Source organism: Limulus polyphemus, unplaced genomic scaffold (genome assembly GCF_000517525.1).
Source record: "Limulus polyphemus unplaced genomic scaffold, Limulus_polyphemus-2.1.2 Scaffold384, whole genome shotgun sequence".
NCBI lineage: Eukaryota > Metazoa > Arthropoda > Merostomata > Xiphosura > Limulidae > Limulus > Limulus polyphemus.
In genome coordinates this window covers 310083-319629 of record NW_013665994.1, presented here as the reverse complement: position 1 = coordinate 319629, position 9547 = coordinate 310083, and the positions used below count along the sequence as shown (strand labels likewise).

The following is a 9547-nucleotide window of genomic DNA, read 5'->3' as shown; positions in this document are numbered from 1 at the left end:
CCCTAATCCACAGCAAACTGTCAATGCAGAGAACTGTAGTCACTCATCAATCGGAAAGGTGTTCTTCTTCTCCACGACAATGCATGTCCATATATGGCACGTTTGATGCAACACAAGATTATGGAGTTGGGTTGGAAAGTTCTCCCAAACCCACCATATTCTCCAGAAAAGGCACCATCAGATTGCCACCTTTTTTGTTAGCTACAACACCATCTTAAAGGGAAATCATATGCAAATATGGAAGTTGTTAAAGAGCAACATTAATTTCTTGGCAACCTAATAAAATCTAAATGCAATTTAACTGTTTGTCTAACTACAACATATTTAGGTGTGAAACAACTGTATGTGCTATCATGGATGAGCTCTTTCTAATGACTATATACATGGGTCAAGTAACTTACATGTAACTTGTAAAGCTCAAGGAATAGTATAGAAGATGGGCATAACACCTATCAGTCTTGTAGATGTACGTCTAGACAATAAGTACATTTACATGCCCTATTGACATGTATCATCCAAAGTTCTTTGGCCAAGTTCTGTTAAAACTAGAGATAAATTTTTCTAACCCCCGAGTGTGAAAGTTGAGATTTTTCATTGCTCTTGAGTCTTGACAACAAAACTGTTTAAGTCTTTTTTCTTTTTTTTTAAGGTTTCTTTTGAAACAAAGGAATTAAGACTTAGATAACATGAAACTTTGAATTATAACATGCATTATAATGTTAATTTCATTGACATATTGATAGTAAAGTTATTTAATTAAATTTTGAATGTAACCCATGACTTGTGTAGGAAGGAATTTAAAGGGGTACCTGTAGCAAAAGGGTTATTTTTGTTAAGATTTAAATTCAACCATTTGAATTAATTTCTGTTAGACAAAGTTTATGTACCACTTAAAAAAATGCTGGATCCTTTTTTTTTCCATTTACCTTCATATATGCAATTATGTTGTTTGTTTTGGTTTTCAACTTTGATTTGTCTTTTCATAGCATTATACCATGATGCCTTCCATACAAGGCTTTAGAACCTGTTTGGATGGATTTTTCTGACTGTAGTGATTGATGACTTGGGAAAAAGGTCAGGAGTGAGGATGTTAAAGGAAACCCAGGTATTTTATTTTAACATAGTTTTGTAAAAATTGCAAATGATTTTTTGTTTGTCAAAATAACTTTCAATTTTGTTTTAGAAAACTTGAAGGTTCTGAATTTAACATCATAACAGGAATTTTTCTTTTATTAAACAGTTTTAAGGACTGGAATATTTTAGTTCTCTAAAGCATGTATCCATGTGTGTGTGAGGGAGAAGGTAGTAAAAATATTTTTAAAATGTTGTAAAAGAGCATTACAAAATGATTGATAATACAGGGTGTCCCAAAATTATCTTTTCTATTTTAAAATTTAGTAATTAACTAACTAACAAAATACAACCATGCAGTTTTCAACATCTTGTAGCCAAACTCAAACAGTTTTTATTGACACATAAATAGACTTCTACGTGTGTGCTGTTAGCGGCTGTCAGCACATTTAACCAATATTCAATTTCAGTCCATGTTCGCTGCAATATACTCACAGTTACAGTGGCAGTATGATAGAAAAAAATGAATATTTTTGAAATCTGTGTAGCTGAATTATAGAAAATCTATTATTAAAACCAAAACAACTTTTATGAAGTTTAAATTTGTAGGCCTGTGTTATTTATTGAGACATCTGGTTGTTAGAGAGTTAACTGAATTTAGTTCCAAAAACATTTGTAAAGTGATCAAATTGCCCTAGTTTTTGTTAGTTCTAAGGATTTAATAATAAGCATTTAAATTTAAGTTGATTGACTAATAATTGTACAGGAACCACACTGAAATGTAAGTGAAAAACAAATTTGAAAATGTTTGATTTGTTTACAGTATTACTAGGATTTAAAAATTAGCTTTTTTAGTGCTTTTTAATTTAAGAATTAGCAATTTATGAGATAGGCTTATAAGGGACCAAACTTAGCTCATTGTGATCTTAGGCCAGTATTAAACTGATTAGACTGTTACATAATTGTTTTAATATGGGTTAACTGTTACAAGAAGCCAAGTTCAATTCTCTGTAAGCCCTAAAATAAAGATGTATAGATTTTTTAAAATTTCTATTTTATAGTACTTATTACTTGCCAATATTTAATAATGATTAAACTCCATCTTCAAGAGACATAAACATGGGTGAGCTGTGTGATAATAAGTATCAAATACATTTTGGAATGCAATAAAAATTTAGATAATTATCAGCCTTATTGGTTTATTATCGGACTTGTGTCAAGACGAGTTGAATTTTATTCTATCCTTAAGCCTATAACATAAATCAATGTCATATTTATTTTTAATTAGTTTATATATTTATATTAGTCTGCTCATTAGGAAACAGAACCACACTCACCACTAGAAGCATTTTTACTTGAATAGTACAATTTTATCTAGAATTCAGTACAAGATGATGCCCAGGTTTGTTTCAAAGAATAATGTAAATGAATTTTATTCAACCCATAACTCAGAGGAATTAAATAAAATTCAAAATCCAAACAGATTTATTCTATAACTTATAAAATGTTCTTGTCAACACAGTATGCAATCGATAATTTCTCAGATATAAATTATTTTATTGCCTGAATTAGAAAGTATCATCAGGCTACAGGCCAGTTTGTTTGTTTATCAGTGGATATTTTTGTTAGTTTGTATAAATATCTATTACTTTATTTATACTGTGTAATATTTTTATACGTTTTCTCTAAACAAAGGAGGTTTTGATACATACACAAATGACCTTTATTAAATAACCCATTTGAAGGTAGATGCACACACACACACATTATACATTATACACTTTATTTGATAAGCTTTTATCATGTCTTTCTTTACAGGGGTGCCAATATTCACACAAAATAGAATGATTATGGACTAAATAAAATAAGTATTAAATACAAGATTTGTTAGCAACCAATTTCTGACTCAACGGCAGCAGAAATGGTAGAACACTTTATACAAACCATACCTGACACTTTGTAAATCTACAGGAATATACATTATTTTATGTAGAGTCCAGAGGTGTACACCAAACTATAGTTAGATAACATCTAAAGAAGGTATGATTGTTTTTTATTAGTAGAGATGGGTGACTTTTACCCTAATTCAGACAACGATCATGTCATTGTTCTAGTACATTACCTATGAAATGCTTACCATTCCCAAACTTTGTTAACTGTGAAGAACTACTGAGACAATGAACCAGAATCTCTTGAGTGTTTGTTCTTCTCGAGATGAAAGTGAGGTCAGATTCAAAGTTAACCTGCAAATGTAAAGTTGCAAAATGTTTGAGGTCTTACAAGTGTAGCAGGTGTGGATGGGATCACAGTGACACACCAGTTGCTCAAAATGTAAACTGTAAGTGAGGTCAGAGAAACTTCAACAGAAGAGGTGCTGTTAAGCACCCAGAGAGAGAAGTATGTTTGCATAGAGGAATGGTAAACTTATGAATTTATCTGACGGCTTGCCCTCAAATAGGGATGAGAGCAGAAGGAGGAGCAAATTTCAAGCTCTTGTAATGAATAGAGAATACATTTTTTTTTGGGGGGGGGGGGTGAAGTGGAAGAATATTATGAGGATAAGAGGAGTACTTAGGTATGGTGAAATACCATGCCAATATCTTAACAAATACTGAGATAAAACACAAACAGCATGACAAAATGATTCTTGGATCATGCCTTATACAATCATGTATCTCACTCTTAGGCTTCTGGATTTTTGGATCTGAATGGATATCCCACATACTCATCAAAATAGACATATTTTCTGCCATTGAGTCTGAAATTACTAGTTAAATAAAACACCTCTCAGTTAATCCATTCAAAATTTTCTGGAATTAGATATGTTTGTAACAGGTTACTTTAGTGGAGTTTTGGTTAGGCCTGTTGTATCTTATATAGGGTTGCTAAATGCAGAAAGAACTTGTTGTTACCAGAAAGATTGAGAAGAAATAATTATCATTAGAAGTTTTAATAATTAGCATTGCATTAATCAGATTCAAAATCTTTAGATAATAAGTGGTTTGGATAATTGAGAAAGAAATGCATTAAAATATGTAATTTTTAATCAGATTGTATATAAAAACAATATATATTTACACATTTACTGTAAAACTTTTGAATTAATGTATGCCCTTATTATCACACCACCTACAAAATCAGAGAATTGACCCACTTAGGATAAGGTTGATTATTGCTTCACGATTGCACACATTTTAAAAGTATTTTACATGTTTAAGTGATGAATATTTTTTCTTTTCAATCTTTGTAGAAGTTTGGTTTTTTATTATCTTGTATGTTTTTTACAGGTATGATTGGGAGATTTATGGTGACATCATCTCAACAACCTATCAGTGTGTGTATTGTTGTTTTATCTAAGAGTAATTTGATATATAGATTCAATACAAAGAAACAGCAGTTAATGGTTGGAATATATGAGCAACTGTAAATGAATGTATAAAGATTTAATAAAAGTAAAGAAAAAATTATACAAAGTGATGAAATGAAATTAGTTATATGTGTTGAATAAGTAGAAGTTTTTGATTTAATTCGTCCATACTTATGGTTTGACATTAAGTTCTACAGTTTAAAAAACTGCTTAATACAAACCAAGACTTATTTTATTTGTTGTCCTTCTAGTGTGAAAGATGAACAGTTTTGGTAGTACAGGGGATTTTGAGATAATGATTCTTTAATCAACTTTAGAAGAGAAGAAATGGACCAATACTGATCCTGTGTCATGGTTGCAGTCTCCACAATCATTTGTGTTAGTATTCTATTGTACAGAAAGTTGTTAACTTTGTAAACATCCCTAATCATTTTTTTTTATAAATACAAATGCTACTTATGGGGATACCACTAATTAGGATCATGTAGGTACTTTGATAATATTACATCTTGCGTGTAAAACCTAGTATTTGCCTAAAATTTCAGTTGTACGCTGGTCATAGTACGTGATATTTCCTTTGTGACCTAATATTTTGTTAATAATCCTTAATGTTTTGAAAGTAACATGTAATTGGATGTGTGTACAGATGATGTATTGTGTCTTAGAAGATCTTATACATGTATATGAGGGTTGGCAAGCCAATCAATTGACCAGTCAAAACCTACATTAAATATTGTAGATAACTTCATATTAGATGAGGTTTTCTAATAAATTATCAAGTCCCAAGTCCAACCCCAACTCCTCTACTTAGAGGTGATGTTGGAATTACACTCCTACTTAAAGACTTCAAAATGACCAATTGTTAAATCCAAACAGTAAAAAAATTTACTTATTGTGTCATAGCTTAATATTTCTTAACTTTCTATGTATTTTAAAAATATTCTGTGTATATTAATATAATGCACAAGTTTAATGGGTTCCTCATCTTCACCTGCTAAAACGTTTTTGAGTAAGTGGTGTTATACTATGCCATATTGTAATATCTTTCAAATAGTTGTTCATGTAATGACTGGTAATATCATTTATTAATTACAATACACAACAACAAAATAGCACTATATATGCAGCACTGGCTTTTTATTATTGTCAGAAGGCTTGAAATAAACATAAAGTGGTTCTTTTTTATTTTCATGTAATTTAAATTAAGTAAAATTCAATATATATATATAAGAAAGATAAAAAAAACAAAACAAATAATAGAAATTGGACCTTTTTTACCAGTCAAATACCCAGCCCTGATATATATGTATATATCTACACGTGTGTGTTTATTTCACTGTGTATTTTGAAAATAATTTCATGTTAGAAACTTTTTTGTGGGGTTATCAAGTATACAAGACACAGTATAATGTGTGTGTGTTGAGTTTGGTTATTTCCAGTAAATGATTATTTTTTTCATGTCTTTTAGGTTTCTACTTCTAAAAGAAAAGTAAACAAGTTTAATGCAACATTGTGTTTCTTTGGTTTATGATGCAAACTTTCATGCCTTTTTCTAAAAAAAAGCCCTTGTATCTTTTTTTAATATTTCAGTTATGTTATATACATTTATGCTGTTATGATGTGCAAGTAAGTATATAAGAAACATAAGTAATCTTCATAAGATTCAGTAGTAAGTTTGAAGGATTGTAACACTAAAACCAGGTTTTGATATCTGTGGTAGGCACAGCACAGATAGCCCATTTTATAGCTTTGTGCTTAACAACAAATAAACACAAACAAATCAGTTCATTTTTGGTAGTTTTAAAAATGCTCTTTGTACATCTCTTGTTTATGTGAGGATTTTTTTTTAAGTATAGAAAGTATCATTAAAGCAGAGAATGAAAGGAATTTAAACAGCACATTTTCACATTACTGGATAATTGTAACTGTTATTCCAGGAATTTCAAGAACTAAATTATTTTCTGGACATCGATATGTGATTGTAAAATATTAATTACAATCATTTTGAAATAAAAAACTAAAATGTACTTCCTGATGTAAGAAACAATTTAAAGATTGAAAATATGGTGTAATCACATTAAGTTTCTAGGAATTGCACAGGTCATGAAAATCCTGGAATTTTATTAAAACATTTTTCAGTACTAGAAATCCTTGAAACTCTAACTCCATCGTATCCACATCCACTATTTTATTGATGGCAAGCCATAACATTGCGTTTATCTTAGTTTTACAAAAAAAAACAAATCTTCAGAAAATGTAATTGATAAAATGGGAAGTATGCTGTTTTAGTAACAGTGATCAATAACAGGCTTTGAACTACGTATATCCATCTACAAGTAAACAGTTTTCATGTTGGAATGATATTGTTAGCATAAAATAAGCTGAAGACTAATTTGGCAGAAATCGTAAAATTGTTAATAGGAAACAGAGCATGAACATTTCACAATTCTTCTAATTCCAGCTTCAGCATAAATACTTATAAAATAATTAACAATGTTTCTTTCTTAAATTTTTCATGTGTTATTTCCTAAAATTTGTAAACAAAAAAGAAATAGGAAGAAATGAAACTCCAAATGGCAACAGTATGTTAGAATGAGTGACATAAGCACCATGCATGAAATAGTCAAATATTTGCCATTAAAGATGGCTCATTGGCTTATACCTGATTAGATCACCTGTTATTTATAAATGATTGATGTAGCTAGTGATACTTGGAGAAATAATTTGGACCTCATTTCTAAACATTTGTGGAGACAATTTTCTGCTTTTAAGGAATAATCATAACTAAAAATACAGTACTGTGATGTATGTTATTAGTATTATTTTGTCTTTTTATGTTCTTGGTAATTTTTCTTTCAGATCTAATCTCAGTAAAAATCTTCAAAACTGGATAATGATTTTACTTGTAACCATTATACCCTGTGATGACTGTTGCATATGACGCTTCCCTTGACAACAGATAAAATGATTCAGAATAATTACTGTTTTGAACATAATTTAAACTTGGGTATGGGTTACCATACGAGAAAACTTGCAGGCTGAAAACAATATTCAAATATATAGAGGTTTTTATTGACCCATAAGATATCCATTTCCTTGAAAAGTTCTTTGTCAGGTGGAATTGCAACAATGAATTGAGTATAAGTTCAAAAGTGTGTAATGTAATTGTGTGAGAAAACTACAAGATAGACAACATTGTTAATGTATGTGATAATATGAGAGTAGTCTTAGTAACAATAGGAGTCTGAATCTTTCATTTGTTGGCTTGGTTGGTATGGTGACGTTTAGGGATGTATGTTCAGCATCCAGTCAGATACAGGTTCACTTGTTGTCCTAATGATAAGTTGAAATGATATGTTCCATAAACATTTAGTTTTCGTTATGCTCTGAGGATGTTTTATCTCCACCCAAACCACAGTATTTATGAGAAATAACTCAAGGCTTTCTCGTTATTGTTAAACTAAAGATGGGAAAAGTTGAAGCATTCTGAGAGCACTGTAAATGATGAAGTCATTAGTGCTTTATTGAATAAAGCATTGTAATTTAGAATTTCTTTTAATGGCTGGTTTCAAAGTGTTGTTTTCTTGCTGTAATAAATATTTTCTTTTTTCACTAACTCTGGTGCTGCTGTTATTGCTAGAATATTTTGTACATCTATTAGTATGTTTCAGGGAGACCTTTGACATTGGGAATATAACTGTGTATCTGTAATTTTCTTCACTTATTCTTGGTGTTTATCTTTATTTTCTTTTTTTATCAAGTGTTCTGGGTATCCATTGTTAAGGAGGGTTGTAGTGGTGTGGTTTTCTTCTAGTTTTGTAGTTTCTTCAGTATTACAAATCACGTTCATTCTAAAAACTATGCCATTCTTTACAATATTGATGTGAATTGATTTGTAGTTTCTGCTGGTTTCCTTTAAACTCCTGTAGGCAAGTTATTTGTCATAGTAACTATCATGTCTAGGAATAGGTGTTTATATTTTATTTTCATTGGTAATTGAACCTTGGGATATTTTTTCAGGAGTTTTATACAAATTCTGGAATCTTTATGTTGTTTGTGGCCATGTTACGAATGTATTGTCAACATATCTCAACCAAATCTTAGAATGGCTGTTTTGAGGGACTTATCTTCAAAATATAGGATAGAAATTAGTTATTAATTAGATTTGGGTAGTTGTATATACTACTAATCATGATAACAATTTAAACGTCATTATTTCCTGTCATGATCATTAACACCATTCAATGAATAAATATGAAGTTACTCTATAGAGAAGAGAATGGAAAAATTATCCCAGGAGGATGAACAATACTTTCCATCACGAACACAAAAAAAATTGCTCAATGCATTTAAATATTCATCCACAATAACATCTTGTTTTGTATTTAAAAGAATTGTGCTGAAGTTGTATTAGATTAGAATCAACTGAATATTGTCAATCAGTAACTCAGTGTATAATCACAAACTTGATATCAGTGTTTATTTTTTATATGATGCGTAATAATCTGAAGAATTTATTTTTTCAAATAGTTTTACGTACTCTTGATATCAACAGTGTGTACATACTACACTTTTTGAATATACATTGTGTCCCCATCAAAAATAAAAAATCCCATCCAACAATCTTATTGTACTGTTCCTGTGTGTTTCTATCAGTCATTTTTTACACAACAGTTGAAATATAAACAATCTCATTGATGTCATATACAATAAGATTTTTTTCTGGGACACTAAATTTGGAAGCTGTGAACTAATTTAAATTTTTATCACTTTACAAGGTTGTCAGAGAGTAACTATATCATTTTTCCATACTTTCTATTTTTTCTATATATGTAAACTTCCTCCTAACAACTAGTTTTATTTATCTAATTCTAAATTACTTAATTTTTGTTCTTTACTTTTATGTATTGTAAGGAGCAAGTACCCTCCCATAACTGACTACAGATGATGAACATTGGTTTTAGTTTTAACATATTAACGTTTATTTTAAGCTGATGTTTCTTCATTCGTGTGTGTGTTTGTGTAAATAGAGGGTAAACATAATAGCTGTTGTCTCTCTACATTTCGTACTAGGATTCATTTTACCATTCTTGTATATAGTTTCTAGCC

General features: G+C 30.1%; 1 long non-coding RNA gene across 1 annotated transcript in view; it reads left to right on the top strand.

The window, feature by feature from the left end:
* LOC111085429 overlaps positions 1–5283 on the top strand; it is an 11298-nt gene extending 6015 nt beyond the window's left edge. The window contains exons 2-3 of the long non-coding RNA XR_002610263.1: positions 987–1105; positions 4359–5283. This is a non-coding gene — a long non-coding RNA (uncharacterized LOC111085429). The remainder of the gene's footprint in view (positions 1–986; positions 1106–4358) is intronic.
* Positions 5284–9547: the final 4264 nt, after the last annotated feature.